The following is a 14,512-nucleotide window of genomic DNA, read 5'->3' as shown; positions in this document are numbered from 1 at the left end:
GGCGTAAGTATGAACTTGCGGTGGTCTGATGTAAGCACTTCAACACACATGCCTTTTATCTTAATCCTGCCTAATATTTAATATTTTTTTACTATAACGAAAAAGTTTTATCAGTTGACGCTCTGTCGTACAGGCTGAATTCGCATCAGCAGTGCTGTTTGTGGACCCGTAAAATGCACTGAATCATACACAAAGTGCGCGCGGCCTTGAATGAACACATTAACGAGGAACATTCAGCAGCTCCAGCGATGAACCGAGGTAGACCGCCGCTACCGCGTTGGACGACTAGGCCTCACTCACGAGTACGGCACGGTGATTCGATGAATGACAGCTGGCGATCACAAAATGCTTGCTGATGTGCAGTTTACGTCTCGTTTTTCCCATGCACAGAAATAGGTGTCCGCTATCCACGCAGTTTAAGCTACGGAGCGATAGACTTAAACGAATGAGACGGTTCGCAGTCGCTGTTCCCGTTGCTCGCATGCATTGCATGTATAGCTCGCAGAGCTCGCCACGGCGGCCGGTGCGCAGTGCGAGCTCGATACGATGCCGGCTTGATACCGACGCCATAGCAAGGCCTTCCTACCGCTTAGATGTTGCAGCCGGTGAAATACCGGTGACACTCCGAGAAGCCACTATCGGAGGAGACGGGGCGAGCGCGTCGCCGGCGCAACTCTCAGACCGGTTGCCGGCCAGCCTGCCGTAGTCGAGCGAAGCCTACTTCGAACCGCTTCGAAGTTTTACGGTGCAATCGCTGACGATCGTACTCCGCCTCGTTCGGCGCTCGCCTTGTAGTTAGTCATTGACAGCTGCGGTCGCAAGGCGCAGAAGACTGTTATACATCCCAGCAGCCTTCATTTTTTGTGAAACACATTCTTTGCATCGCCGGTGGTCGGTGCTAGCTCGTAGCGCTTGCCGCGGTGGCTAGCGCACAGTGCGAGTTCGATACGATCCCGGCTTGATACCGACGGCATAGCGAGGCCTTCTTACCACTTAGATGTTACAGCCGGTGAAATACCGGTGACACTCCGAGAAGCCACTATTGGCAGAGACGGGGCGAGCGCGTCGCCGGCGCAACTCTCAGACCGGTTGCCGGCCAGCCTGCCGTAGTCGAGCGAAGCCTACTTCAGACCACTTCGAAGTTTATGATGGTGAAACTCCAGAAGCAGCCGCTGACGATCGTAACAGCTTACTTTTGCTACCATTAATTTATTCTTCGAAGTTTTTTGTTACTCGGCCCTTTGAAGCGTGGCATTCAGGACGTTTCGTTGAGGAATCGGACCGATGTGCAGCGTGGTTTAAGGTGCGAAATATATTGAAATGTTCCCAGTAAAAACCAACCGGTCGTTGCTATTCTTCGCTGCACTTATAATTTCGTTGCCTGTTGACAGATGCTTACACGGTTAGCCACACAAAGCACATGTGTTTCACACCGACGTGCAAACATATGCCCGTACAGACACATACACACACACGCACACACGCACACACACACACGTCACGCCCAAAGATGGTTTTTAAAGCTCCTATAGGGAGTTTGAACCACGTGACCTGAAACTCCCTGGGGAGTTTAACAAGGTCATGTCGTTCATAAACTCTGTGATTAAGGAGGGGGCGTTTTACGATGACATGTGCCGAGTTCACTCCCTACCAGGGAGTAAATAATTGGGGCAGGGGAGTTTTGTGATCTCATGTGCTGGAGAAACTCCCATTTCGGCTAACTTTTGTTTACAGTGTACAGAACATGCAGTCAGTCCTTCGACGAGGTTGTCATGAACAATTAACTTACGAAGTTGTCAAGCTTCTTCACCACGTCACGGAAACAGGCCACGAGGTCAAGTTTCACTGGCTTCCTGGCCATTGTGGGATCAGTGGCAATGATTCCGCAGACAACGCGGCTCGCACATCGCACCAAGAAAATCACACCCTACCGACTCCTTTGTCAAGGACAGACGCTGCAAAGCAACTTCATCACCTGGAACGTAGTCCGTGTCTGCAGGAGTGGAACACCCCAAGCATAAGACATACGAGACTATACCAAATAAACCCTCGACTGGAACTTCGACCTCCATCCAGACTTCGTCGACGTGGAGCTTCGTAAAGGGTGCTTACCAGCGCAAACGACAGGGCAAGAGGGGACAGGAGAAGAGACGAGACAGCGTTGAACTGCCAACAATTTATTTCTTGTGAAGGTATTCGCTTTTATGCAGTTACCAGTCGCACTAGTCATGCTGCCGGTCAATATTTTCAGAGTGTTCCATTGTTGCTAGATGCAGGGATCGTATACCACGCGCGAGATCATAGAGGCAGAAAAGATTTGCTCATTGAAAGATGCTTGTGTTAGCACACCTTCTGCCGCGCTCGCCGATAAGGAAAAGTTGTTCCTTTGCTTGTCAATGTGATGTGCTTATGCATTGTCATTTTGTTTCGCGCATGACTAGTGCGACTGGTAACTGTATAAAAGCGAATACCTTCATAAGAAATAAATTGTTGGCAGTTCAGCGCTCTGTCTCGTCTCTTCTCCTGTCCCCTCCTGCCCTGTCGTTTGCACTGGTAAGCACCCTTTATGATGTTATACCAACACGCCCAATCCCACTGTCTCTTGTGAAGCTTCGCTTCTTTGTCGCCTTTGGTTGAGGGTTGCCTTCACAAAAGCATATAGAACCCTCATCGGATTGACCGACAATGCGGAATGCGACGTCTGCTGCACCAAAGAAGACATCGACCATGTGATATGCCATTGCCCTCGATTTGCCTCTGAAAGACCGAAGCTTTCGGACGCATTGCGACAATTGGACGATCGACCACTCTCTGTGCAGATGCTACTGGAACACCATCATCGCCTTTCGTCGGCTCAAAAAGCAGTCAAAGCTGTCTTGTACTTTTTGAAGACTACAGGACTACGTGACCACCTTTAACTTTTGTGTAGTGCCACCACTGCATACGCGCCAGCCGATTGACTGACAATCCTCTTTTTCATTTTCTCTCTCTTTCTCTTCTCTTTCCTCTCTCTCATCTCTATGCCCCCCTTCCCATTCTCCCAGCATAGGGTAGCAAACCGGGCATGTGTCTGCTTAACCTCCCTGTCTTACCTCTTGTTGTTCATACCCCCCATCTCACTTCGACCGACCAATTTATCATCCGAAAATGATTTGCATGTCTCGTGTGGTCGTGGATCGGCCCTTTCTGTGTACATACGTAGTTGTTTATTAAACTAAATAAGAATAGAAAATTAAGCTAAGTGACCTACCGCTGAGTGCATTTTGTTCTCGCATTTCGTCTGCTGTCGCCCGGTACGACAGCCTGGAGGAGGGGAGGGTGATAAACTAATACAGCATGGGAAAGAAGACAGTGCCACGTTGCCATGGCTTGCTTGGTTTGCTGTGGAAGTTCGCGTTTGAATGTCACGTGTGCTCATCATATGCGCGACTTCACCGCATTCGCCACCGTTTTCCTCAACCGGGCTTAAAATGCCTTATTTACACGATTGTTGGTCGACCCATTTTATCCGAATTTCAAATCCCAAGTAGGCGGGTCTATTTTCAACCGAAGCTAAAGGGAAATTAAGCACTTTGTGACATGGTTACGACATTATGTTCACATTATGGATCTGCCTGTAGCATACACAGTATTTCCTCTCGTGCAAGCAAGCTCCCTCATCGCCAGAAAATTTTCTAGAAATAATCCCCGCATTTAGCCGCAATGCTGGCTTTTGTGCATAGCTTTAAAAAACTGCGGCGAAGCCACTTTTGAACAACGAGATTTGAGTTAGTTTTTTTTTTTTAGTGACATGCTAGATAATTTTTAATGAAATGCACTCACATTTTTCTTCTTTTCTTATTTTCTTTTCTTTTCTTTTTCTCTTTCTTTTTTTTTTCTTTCGGGTGATATAACGGAAGTCAACGTACATTTGAGTCGAGCTACAGTCGTATAAATATGGCACTTCTCTTTCGACACTTAGTTCTAATATGATCTCTTTCCAGAGATTATTCACAAAAAATTTCTTGCGATAACAATAAATAACAAAATAAGAAGGAAATATTAATTCATGGTCGTAAACTTATCTTCAACGAACTACTATGTTGACAAGCAGCTACTGCGAAGACAAATCCAAGTTCGCCCCCTCTCTCCCCTTTTAAGATATGACGACGTAATAATGCACCCGGCAAGGCCATTGGGAAATGACATTCTTATATGTCGCTATACTGTTTTGCGCACTAACGTAAGGCGAGTCAAGAAAAATTTTTGCATGCAATCCGATCATTCAAGTGACATTAAGTGAAGGTAGTGTTGGTGTTATAATAGCAGAAATAGTTAACCCTTCGGCTCTGAAATCCTATAAAAAAGAACGGAAGATACGTTGCGGCCAAATATGACCTAATTAAATGAGAAATTGAAAGGGGTGTCTGAACTACCCTCACTACACCTGTGCAAGCATAGCCTAGTATTTTTTTGGTCGCCGTCTTTAAAACTCTGCCAAGTGAAAAACAAAAGGGCGGTATGAAATAACGATCATACTCACCGCAACCAGAAAATAAATTACACCTTGCTGGTTAACCATTATATCAGTAGCTATCATATTTTTTCACGGTGTTTCTAAGACGTTTAACTTGCTATTTACAAAGTGTGTGTTTCCTAACACTAACGTATCACCCCCAGCAGGGGACAATCTTCATGTCCTAAACATAGGGCACCAGAGCTCAATGGTTGTGAGACCTCTGAATGCATTCAGGCTAATCCGCAGATGTGTAGGTCTCTTAATAGCTCCCGATTTCTTGTTACTTTAGTCGAGAAACCTGTCCAAACCACTAATAGATAGTATGTAAGGGGTGTGTGATATAGCGGTATAGTACGCCGTCATAAAACTTTAATTCGTTTTATGAAATATAATAAGGTTGCGTTATGTAGCTAGAAGATGACGATGTAGTGCAGTTCAATCAGCTTGCTCTTGCAATCATGTGCTGTTATCAAAGAAGTCTTTCGTGAAAACTATCTGGTTCTTGTCCAATCCTCTGGCATAGGTGTGCGCCACATCTTCAAGCTACTTGACTTAACCTGACATGGGCGGAGTTTTGGTGCTGCAAAGCAGGCTTCGGCCATCTTTTATGATGCTGGATCTTCCAAAGCGTTCAATATTCAGACGGTGGTAATTCAAGTGCAATGAGGAGCTATGTATCGTGAGCGCAAAGACTTCCTATTGGACAGTTTAGGTGCTGTAACTAATACTTGGTTGCTGCATGTTAGTTTCACAATGATAACTTGCGCTATAACAGGGTGAAAACAAATCGGATGCATTTAAATGCACTATATTTCACTTTATAACCGCTAAGCCCTGGTGTCTTGTATATAGCACATGGACCCATTTTTCTTGTATAGTGATGGGACGTTCCTAAAAATATATTTTCGTGCTTTTGAGAGTGTAGTAAATCCAAATCGACAAAAAACAAACATTTCTGCCGGTTAGAAAATTCAGGGCTGAAAGATTTAGGTGATAATTAGCGTCTATTCCATCCGCACCATCACTTCCCGACATTGCTTAGCGTGCAGTGACTCTGCATAGTATAATGCACTCAGTGGTTCTTTTCTTTTACGCTTGCGAAGAACATTTACCTTCTTTTAGTTATTATTCAGCAACACTAACAAAACCTTGTTGATAGTTAAACACCACTGGTTAACATTGACAAAAAATTAGCGATACGTATAGCCAACATTAAGCAGTGAATGTCAGGTTGACCATCACTTGGCCAGTAATAAACGCAGCGCTGTTCCCTTTCAAACTCTGATGCGAAGCAAGTGTTTGAAAGCGCTGTACAGCCATGCTGCGTAAAATTTTTGTTTGCTCTTCTGCTCAGGCAAACCAGGAAAGCTAGAAATCGGACGAATGAACTGTAGCTGTAACGCCATCAGCAACGGTACAGACTCCCGGAAAGAAACGATGATAATAGTAATGGTATACCATCCCAAAACCAGGGTATGATTAAAGGAGATGTCGTAGTGGAGCAATACGGAAATTTCAATGACCTGGGATTGTTTAACATGCACTAAAATATAAGTAAGCCGGTATCAAACATTTGCGCCTCCATCGGGAGGAACATCACTATAGTCGGTTACAACTTTAGCAGTCAGAGGCAGTTCCTCCTCAAAGGTGGATGCACGTAAGATTAAGCCGATAGGCGTGTACTCTAGACTGACGTCATGGACTGGACGGCCGTCGACTCCACCTGCAGAGACCGTTGCCGGGAGCAAGAGCGGGACTATTTCTTTAGTCGCAGAGGTAATCGGCTGCCGTGCCTCAGTCGTCTGGGTGGGGCGTCCCCTGACTTTTTAAGTTGTATTCGAGCTGTTTGGGCTTGTTGGTTTGACACGATACAATGTGAAAGTGCACAAGACGAGCATAGAGAAGAGGTCTGACTATAGCTCATCACATACACTATAATGAGTACACTAACTCCCACTCGTTTGAACGTGGTGAGTGTGGCTATGAATTCATGGACTTGCTCGTGAAGCGACGGTGTTGTACCGCATAAGAACCGGCTCCACATACACCCCGGCCATGTTCATTCAAGACTGGGAGATACGCTTCCCCGTGCTGTGCCTTCTGCGGTGACATCGGTTGATTGATTGATTGATTGATTGATTGATTGATTGATTGATTGATTGATTGATTGATTGATTGATTGATTGATTGATTGATATGTGGGGTTTAACGCCCCAAAACCACCATTTGATTATGAGAGACGCCGTAGTGGAGGGCTCCGGAAATTTTGACCACCTGGGGTTCTTTAACGTGCACCCAAATCTGAGTACATGGCCCTATAACATTTCCGCCTCCCTCGGAAATGCAGCCGCCACAGCCGGGATTTGAACCCACTACCTGCGGGTCAGCAGCCGAGTACCTTAGCCACTAGACCACCGTGGCGGGGCTGCGGTTACATCGGGGATATTGAACATTTCATTTGGCTTTGCCTACAGTTTGATGTGCAAAGAGCATCGATAATCCGTACCTTGCAAAAAGGCTGTCATAGGCACCGGACAGTTGATGACGTCATTTTTCCTGAAGGACCCGCGGCAACTAGGAGGAACGTGCAACAAATTTTGTTAATCTTCGTGCAAGACTCTGGCCTGTCTAACACGTGGTCACAATTTCCAAGTTCAGGAGATGTTCAGGTGGAACCATTGCCGACCATGCAGGCCAGGCTAACCCCGCCTGCTGCAACACCACCACCACCACCACCTACTCGTGTATGTGAGTATAGGAGTGAGTATACGAACGGTAGTGAGTGACTATGACTGTGAGTAGCTGTATGAACGTCAGTGAGTGACTATGAGTGTGAGTATTCGTGAATTTGAACGCGAGTACTCCTGAGTAGAGTGTAAGTGGACATAAGTGTGAACGTGGAGCCTGAAGGCTGAAAAAAATTGTGCTGAGTCAGTTTGAGTGAGTATAGTCCCTCCCCTGAATGGCCTGACACACACGAGCGCTGCTTGTGTGTGCCTCCTAGGAACAGCAGCAGTGCTTTCGTGTTGCATAGCCTGTGGGCGGTTACATTACCGTAGACCGAAAAGCTGCCACAGCTCCAAGTTTCTGAACAGTTGTACTCAAGACTGAAGTCAATTGTGTCTGAAACGCGCCAGCGAAGTTATATATACAATAGGCATGTGGCACAACCTGAAGGCCGCTATCTCGTTTCGTTATCCACGCGACTATCTTAAGACACAGAGAAGCAAGCACGCGGTCTTGCGGCAGTCTTTTATGGTCCCGCTGATACACAGAACCGTAATTTTCGGTGACAGCGGCACCCGTCTCTGATTAGCGCGCAGTGTCGGCAGGCTACGAAGAGACATCGGTCACGCTTGCAGACGCCCGCTGTCCCAGACAGTCTCGTCACACGCCGTGGATTGGACGTGTCCGCACCTTGGCGTCTTGGAAGACGGCAAACTCCTGGTGCGAACGATGGTTAGGACCTTCTGGCAAGAGCCCGATGAAGACTACGTGGTTCTCAGAACACGCTGGTATTTCGCATCTGTCGGTGAGCTCATGCTGCATGTTTATTTTTTACATCTTTATATATTTTTATGCGACGTTTTTGGGTGACCGTCCGTAAGTTCCCCGTTCAATGTTGGCCACACAATGAGGAACCGAAATCGCTAAACTTCTTCGTAAGTGCGTTCTCACACTGGTGAGCCAACGATGTGTCCCGCATAGTGATTGGCTCAAATAAACTCTTACGAACATATTTAGCGTAAGACATGTTGTGAACACGCGCCGTAGTTTTCAGGACTGGTATGAAACGTGAGCCAAGAAACAGACATAAACGGCGTCTGTGTTAGTCATTGTTTTATGTGGCATCCTCTTCATATCTCGCAGCCAAACTAACCCGTGACGCCCCTGGCGACGTCCCGTCCTGGCCCACCCACTAGTTCATGTCGCAAATCACGAAGGCTATGCTCTTGTGCACATGGGCTGGATTCGCTTTGTAAATTCGGAAAGATGTCATGTTTAATAATCATTGGCTTGAGCACGCGGGTAGGAGGGGGGGGGGGGGACGAGAAGCTTGTATCGTTCAAGCAGAGCAGACAATTCTGGCAAAACTCTGCATTCCGTGGGAATGAGGCGCAGAAGCAGGCATGTTAACCTAACATGCCGTTTCCTTGTGTGACCTGGAGGAATCCGATGGTAAATATAATGACGGACAACAGCAGCATGACCATAGGGCTCCTTTACTTTAGAAGTGAATGACGGAATACCTCGTTAAATCAGGAAAACTTGTTCTCAAGCCATCTTCTGAGTTGCATTGACAACATCGTCAGAGCCAAGATTGTACGCATAAGTTTATGTGAAAAGGTCAGTGGGGCACTGATGGAAGAGGTGAGAAGGGGGTTGGGGTGCGGCTGAAGTCTCACAGGCCGGAGTGTAAGCAGAAATTTATTTTAGTAGGGGGGAGGGGGAAGCACTTTATTGATCTGAAATCTACCTGGTCGTACGTCATTTAGTGTTCTACGTGCCAGCGCACAAATAAATAGGGGGAGGGGGGGGGGGCATGGGGCCGGTATGCCACCCCCTGGCTACACCACGGCCACAGGCATACGATTACTTGTGGTGTAACAATAGGCTTTTCCCCATAAAAGATCAGTTCGGAGGTTGTCTTAATGTACACATAAGCGAGGGGAGGGTGATAAGGTGCTGATAAGAATCGATAGCTGTATGTAAATATTCTATTGAACTTAGGAGAATCGGTAGCCATGTGGAAATATTTGATTTTCGTCAATGTGGCTCCGTAACACTAGCAACATGCCCCACCGCGGTGGTCTAGTGGCTAAGATACTCGGCTGCTGACCCGCAGGTCGCGGGATCGAATCCCGGCTGCGGTGGCTGCATTTCCGATGGAGGCGGAAGTGTTGTAGGCCTGTGTGCTCAGATTTGGGTGCACGTTAAAAAAACCCCAGGTGGTCGAAATTTCCGGAGCCCTCCACTACGGCGTCTCTCGTAATCATATGGTAATTTTCGGACGTTAAACCCCACATATCAATCAACACTAACAACATCTGCAACACTCATGACATAGATCATCAATTGTACTTATAAATAAAAAACAAATAAAGCTGAGTAGGGCTCATTCATGAATTAGCATGCGTACTATGATACCAATATGTCTGAACTTGACTAATATACGACTTGTAGACACAACGATTCGTCCGTGTACGTCTCCTTGTTGCGGTTCTACTGAACGAAGTTTTCCGTCGCAACACAGACGCAAAAAAAAAAAAAAGAAAGATTGCGCTATGACAAATTAAGGGGGCATCTTGAGAACAGCAAGGCAGGATGCATTCCCTCACCCCACTTTTCCTTTCGCGAGCGACTGAGGTAATTCTAATGCTGCCGCCATAAAAACTAGTTAGAGGAAGTTCTCACAGATGGCGGCACTTACCCACTTGTCCTCTTGTCGCAAACAGTTTGAGCACTTTTTTTTTATTCCTGCCGAAAGTAGTGCAGGAACCGACTCGTTTAGTCGACGTGCACTCATGCGTGTGATATTTTCCTCGCGGCTTTTTTTTTTTTTTTTTCTAATCGAGCTCGCTCTTCGTGGCAAACAGTACAACGCCCAAACAAGGGTCGTCGTTTCACGTCCCTCGCGCTTATCGCTCAAGCGCCGATAACACTATTCTCTTACTTTTTTTTTTTTTTCGTTTGCGCACTTTAGCTCGGTTCGACGAGCCCGCTAGAAAAGAGACGGCGCTCGAGGAAGGAGGAATTCGGCTCTGCCCCGACCGAGCCCGAAACGGCATCGGCAGCATTCGCGACAACCTTCGACGCACCCCGGGCGCTTATCTTATCGCCCCTGCGTTTGACCAGCAAGTGCCTCGCTTCGCAACCCCCCCCCCCCTTTCTTTCACTCTCCAGCCTCTTCGTCCACTTTGCTTCTTTCGTTCTGACGACAAGAGCCCTGCCCGTATGTAGTCGTTTGCGAGCTGCTAGAGTCAAAGGAAATATAATGACGGAAACGATGACGATGATAATAAGCTTAATCGTAACATTGTACTGACAATGAAGGATGGACCAAGAAATAAGTGGCCCTACGAAACGCGAGAAATAATAGTCCCAGTAACGACGATAAAAGGCTACTGGGACCTAACGGGGGGGATAAGAAGTGGTAAAAATGGGAATAGAGGGTACGGTGCGTAACTGCACGTGCTCTCGCGGCTAGCTGATTTGGAGTGCTGTTATTGTCACCCGCATTGTCAAACTGTCCGCCACGTTGCCAAATTTTGCAGTAGTGTTATAGACGAATGAGAGTGGCCGTAGTGATTCTGTGAGCCAGTCAATGTTGACCATTGGCGGAATGCGACAGTTTCCATAATAGCACTCTCGAAACCAAAAAAAAAAAAAAAAACGGGAGATCCCACGTATTGTTCGAATCATTATTATGCGAAGCATATTCAAGGAGGGAAGATCGCTGTAACGTAATTTTTATGATGATGATGATGATGATGATGATGATGATTAAACATTACCCATATTCATATTGAGCGACAGGGCAAGAAATGCGTGCCAGTAGAAAAGGATAATATTGTAACGAGAAGGACGAACAATTAATACATGGAGTAAGCAAAAATTAGCGGTAAAGCGCGGTGTAACGATTACAAACATTTCTGCATCGAATCCGAACGTTCGAAAAAGTAAAAAAAAAATGGTCTTCGATTGTCGAATCTGATTGTCAAATATGTTCGTATATCTGCAGCGACATGGGACACGATGGAATGACATGTAGCGTACGGTTTAGATGAGATGAATTCGGGTGTGTTTCGGAGTCAAAATAAACGGTTGGGCGTTGTATTTACTAGTGAAATTATTGTGATAGTTCTAACAAATGTCGCTTTAGCACTTATCAATTGAATTAATGGCCGACAGTGTACCATTCCAGAAAACAAGCTATAGTCGGCTTGAAAGCTTCTCAACAAAATAAATATTTTATTTTAAGCTTCAGTTTAACCTATATACAGTCCACGTGAATTACATAAATGACATGTGTATATGGCTACATAGTGTTAAGCTCGTGTGTTTACGTTATGTGTGATTGCGTGTTTTAGATGTTTTGCTCGGTGGTAAAAACAACACATGAAGTATTGTTCTTTTTCATTGTTCTCTGTATATTCCGAAATACCGTGTAAACGCACAAACTGCGCCGCAATAAATTTTCCAGCACTGGCAGTGCGGTATAACAGAGTTTAACTTTCGCTGCACGACGTGCACGAGATAACGAATCACCATTGGCGCCATCGAAGCTGTATTTCGTAACGTTTTGGAAGCCTCGTTACAGCGCTCACTATAGGAAATCGCTAAAGATTGTTAAAAACGTTAGGCAGTTGATATTCCGCCCCCTCACGCTGTCAACGTTCCTAACAATGGACAGTTATTTAGTGTCAGCACGATATAAGAGCTATATGTTTAAAGAATATCTCACGGTTCTTCATACATTCCAGCGATATACTTTTGACGTGGACGGGGCATAACTTCACAGGTAATGGTGGTCTAGTGGCTAAGGGAATCGGCTGTTGAGGTGAGGTATTCTTTATTTATTTATCGTGAATACATTGAAAGGCTGACGACAAAAGCTGCATACAAGCAGCTTGACAGGCACGTCAGCCCAATTCAAACGTCAGCAGCAGACGGCAGATATGCATGCTATAGAAATTTACAGTAATAGACACAACACACCAAAGTATCGCAATTCTATTGCGATAACAAAAATATGCAAGTAAAAAATATATACACACTAACAACTAAACAAAGAAACGATATTGTATTCGAAAAACATGGGAACGCTACAAACAAGAAAAAGAGAAACGACGAGGCAATACTGAAACATACAAAAGTGCAAATAGTGTCAATTTACAAAAAAAGATGCACCGGTAAAAGAAAGACTGATAATAAAAAGTATACATATGAGCTACTGCACACAACAGAACAGGAATAAGCGCTTCAAAAAAAAAATGGTTACACCAATCAGGGTATCACCCACGCTGAGATGCATATGCACTAAAATGTTACACATAGGAAAACCAACGGCTAGTAATTGAAGGCCCGAAAAATTGGATGCATAATGCATTAAAACGGTACACACAGGAAAAAAAGTATTGTTTGTTGTTGAAGGCGCGAAAAATTTGAGTAGCAAAGAGAAGGAGTAAAAAGAAGGTCTGTAACGAAGGTTGGCAAGGCAGAATCGATAGACACTTGGCGATAACAAAATGGGCGACGTAAAAAAAAGAAAGAAAAAGAAACCTTACCAGGATGACGCTACCAATCTACGCACTTCCTTTTTGGAAGTACGCGTCATATCTATGTTTCTTGCTTCCAGTTTGTTCAGTAAGCGCGGCAAAGTATGAGATACTTTGATCCACGACCTGTTGACCCGCAGGTCGTGGATCGAATCCTATAGTTCTGGCGCATGCCTTTTTGATGGAAGGGAAAATACTTGAGACCCGTGTACCTACATTTGTGTGCACGTTAAAGAACCCAAGGAGGTTGAAATTTCCGGAGACCTCCACTACGGTGTCTCTCATAGTCATATGGTGGTTTTGTGACGTTAAACCCCAACAGTTAATAATTATTATTACCTTTAAAGGTAACGCCGGAATGTTGCAAGTAAGAATATCTATACAAGCGTTCGCTCTGCAACGTCCCGTGTTAACTTCACGCTGTTCCTTTGTACGCGTGTCACTTTGTAAGCCATTGATTGATATGTGGGGTTTAACGTCCCAAAACCACCATATGGCTATGAGAGACACCGTAGTGGAGGGCTCCGGAAATTTCGACCACCTGGGGTTCTTTAACATGCGCCCAAATCTGAGCACACGGGCCTACAACATTTCCGCCTCCATCGGAAATGCAGCCGCCGCAGCCGGGATTCGATCCCGCGACCTGCGGGTCAGAAGCCGTGTACCTTAGCCACTAGACCACCGCGGCGGGGTACTTTGTAAGCTACGACGATAAAGAGGACGAAATTCTATGATTTTCGTCATAACCTACCCTCACCACCCTTTTTTTTTTTTCACACTACACTTGTATATCTGTCCGAGGACGTCGTCCTTATACGAACGAGTTATGTCACGGGCTCAACCATTATTGATGGTATCGAGGGGTGAAGCCTCTTCTATTCAATCATTCCAGCGACTATAGGCGGCGCAGCGGAAGGTCGAAATGACGGAGGAGACGGTGATGTCGCGAGCGTTTACGTCAGCGTCGCAGACGCGTGAAGGCGCGTTCATTGGTTTATGACTACGGGGAGACCGAACTGCGTCGCAGTTTGATCACCCTGTGACAGCTGCGGAGCACGGCTACACGGCGCCGTCTGCGTCGCTTGAATGACCGAATTGACTGACCTGCGTATCCCGCTATACCCTCGGGCTCTGTATACGGATGCTGCGCGATTGTCCATCGTCTTAGATATCGGCCGTGGAGTGGCGTGGAGGTAGGCAATCGGAGAGTCACGCCGCTGGCAGCAAAAGAAGAAGAAGCTGTTCGAAACGCGCGGTTCCGAAGACGCTTCCCAGGCAAAGTTGCAATTTCACATGTATAGTTAGCTGATACGGGCTGGCGTAGCACATTATATATGGGCTCGGCTTGTCGTCAATCCACTCTCTCGTGTTGCACGGTCACCCTTTGCTCAAAGCAGGCCCAATGCAATAAGGTTGACAATTCTGAAAAGCAGTTGCGAAGGAAACTAACATGTTGTGTACTTCCGCAAGTTTTATGGTAGATGAGATTCATTGAGTGCAGGAATCATATCTACAGCGAGACATACGCGAGAACTACGTTAGCGCAGGAATAAGTACTTAGATCAGGTCGTATACGCAAGAACAGTATTAGTTCAATGCGTTAACTACAGAGTTAGCGCTGTGTTACAGCACAACGAGCGCTAATTTCTTTTTTTGTCTTGCATCTTGAGCATTATGCACTAACGAACTTTAGTCTGCGTGCACCTATCAATACCTCTCGCACTGTTATTTGTCG

At 45.9% G+C, this 14,512-nt stretch overlaps 2 protein-coding genes across 4 annotated transcripts in view; one reads left to right on the top strand and one right to left on the bottom strand.

Annotated features, from left to right (window-relative positions):
• LOC119174596 (uncharacterized) overlaps nucleotides 1–14,512 on the bottom strand; it is a 172,625-nt gene that overhangs the window by 100,064 nt on the left and 58,049 nt on the right. The window lies entirely within an intron of this gene.
• LOC119173457 (uncharacterized) overlaps nucleotides 8,010–14,512 on the top strand; it is a 100,484-nt gene continuing 93,981 nt past the window's right edge. The window contains exon 1 of the mRNA XM_075895388.1: nucleotides 8,010–8,030. The gene's annotated coding sequence lies outside the window, so the exon portion shown is untranslated. The remainder of the gene's footprint in view (nucleotides 8,031–14,512) is intronic.

This window comes from Rhipicephalus microplus, chromosome 5, assembly GCF_043290135.1.
Source record: "Rhipicephalus microplus isolate Deutch F79 chromosome 5, USDA_Rmic, whole genome shotgun sequence".
Taxonomy (NCBI): domain Eukaryota; kingdom Metazoa; phylum Arthropoda; class Arachnida; order Ixodida; family Ixodidae; genus Rhipicephalus; species Rhipicephalus microplus.
Note: the sequence above shows the minus strand (reverse complement) of the source record. Positions and strands in the feature narration are given on the sequence as shown.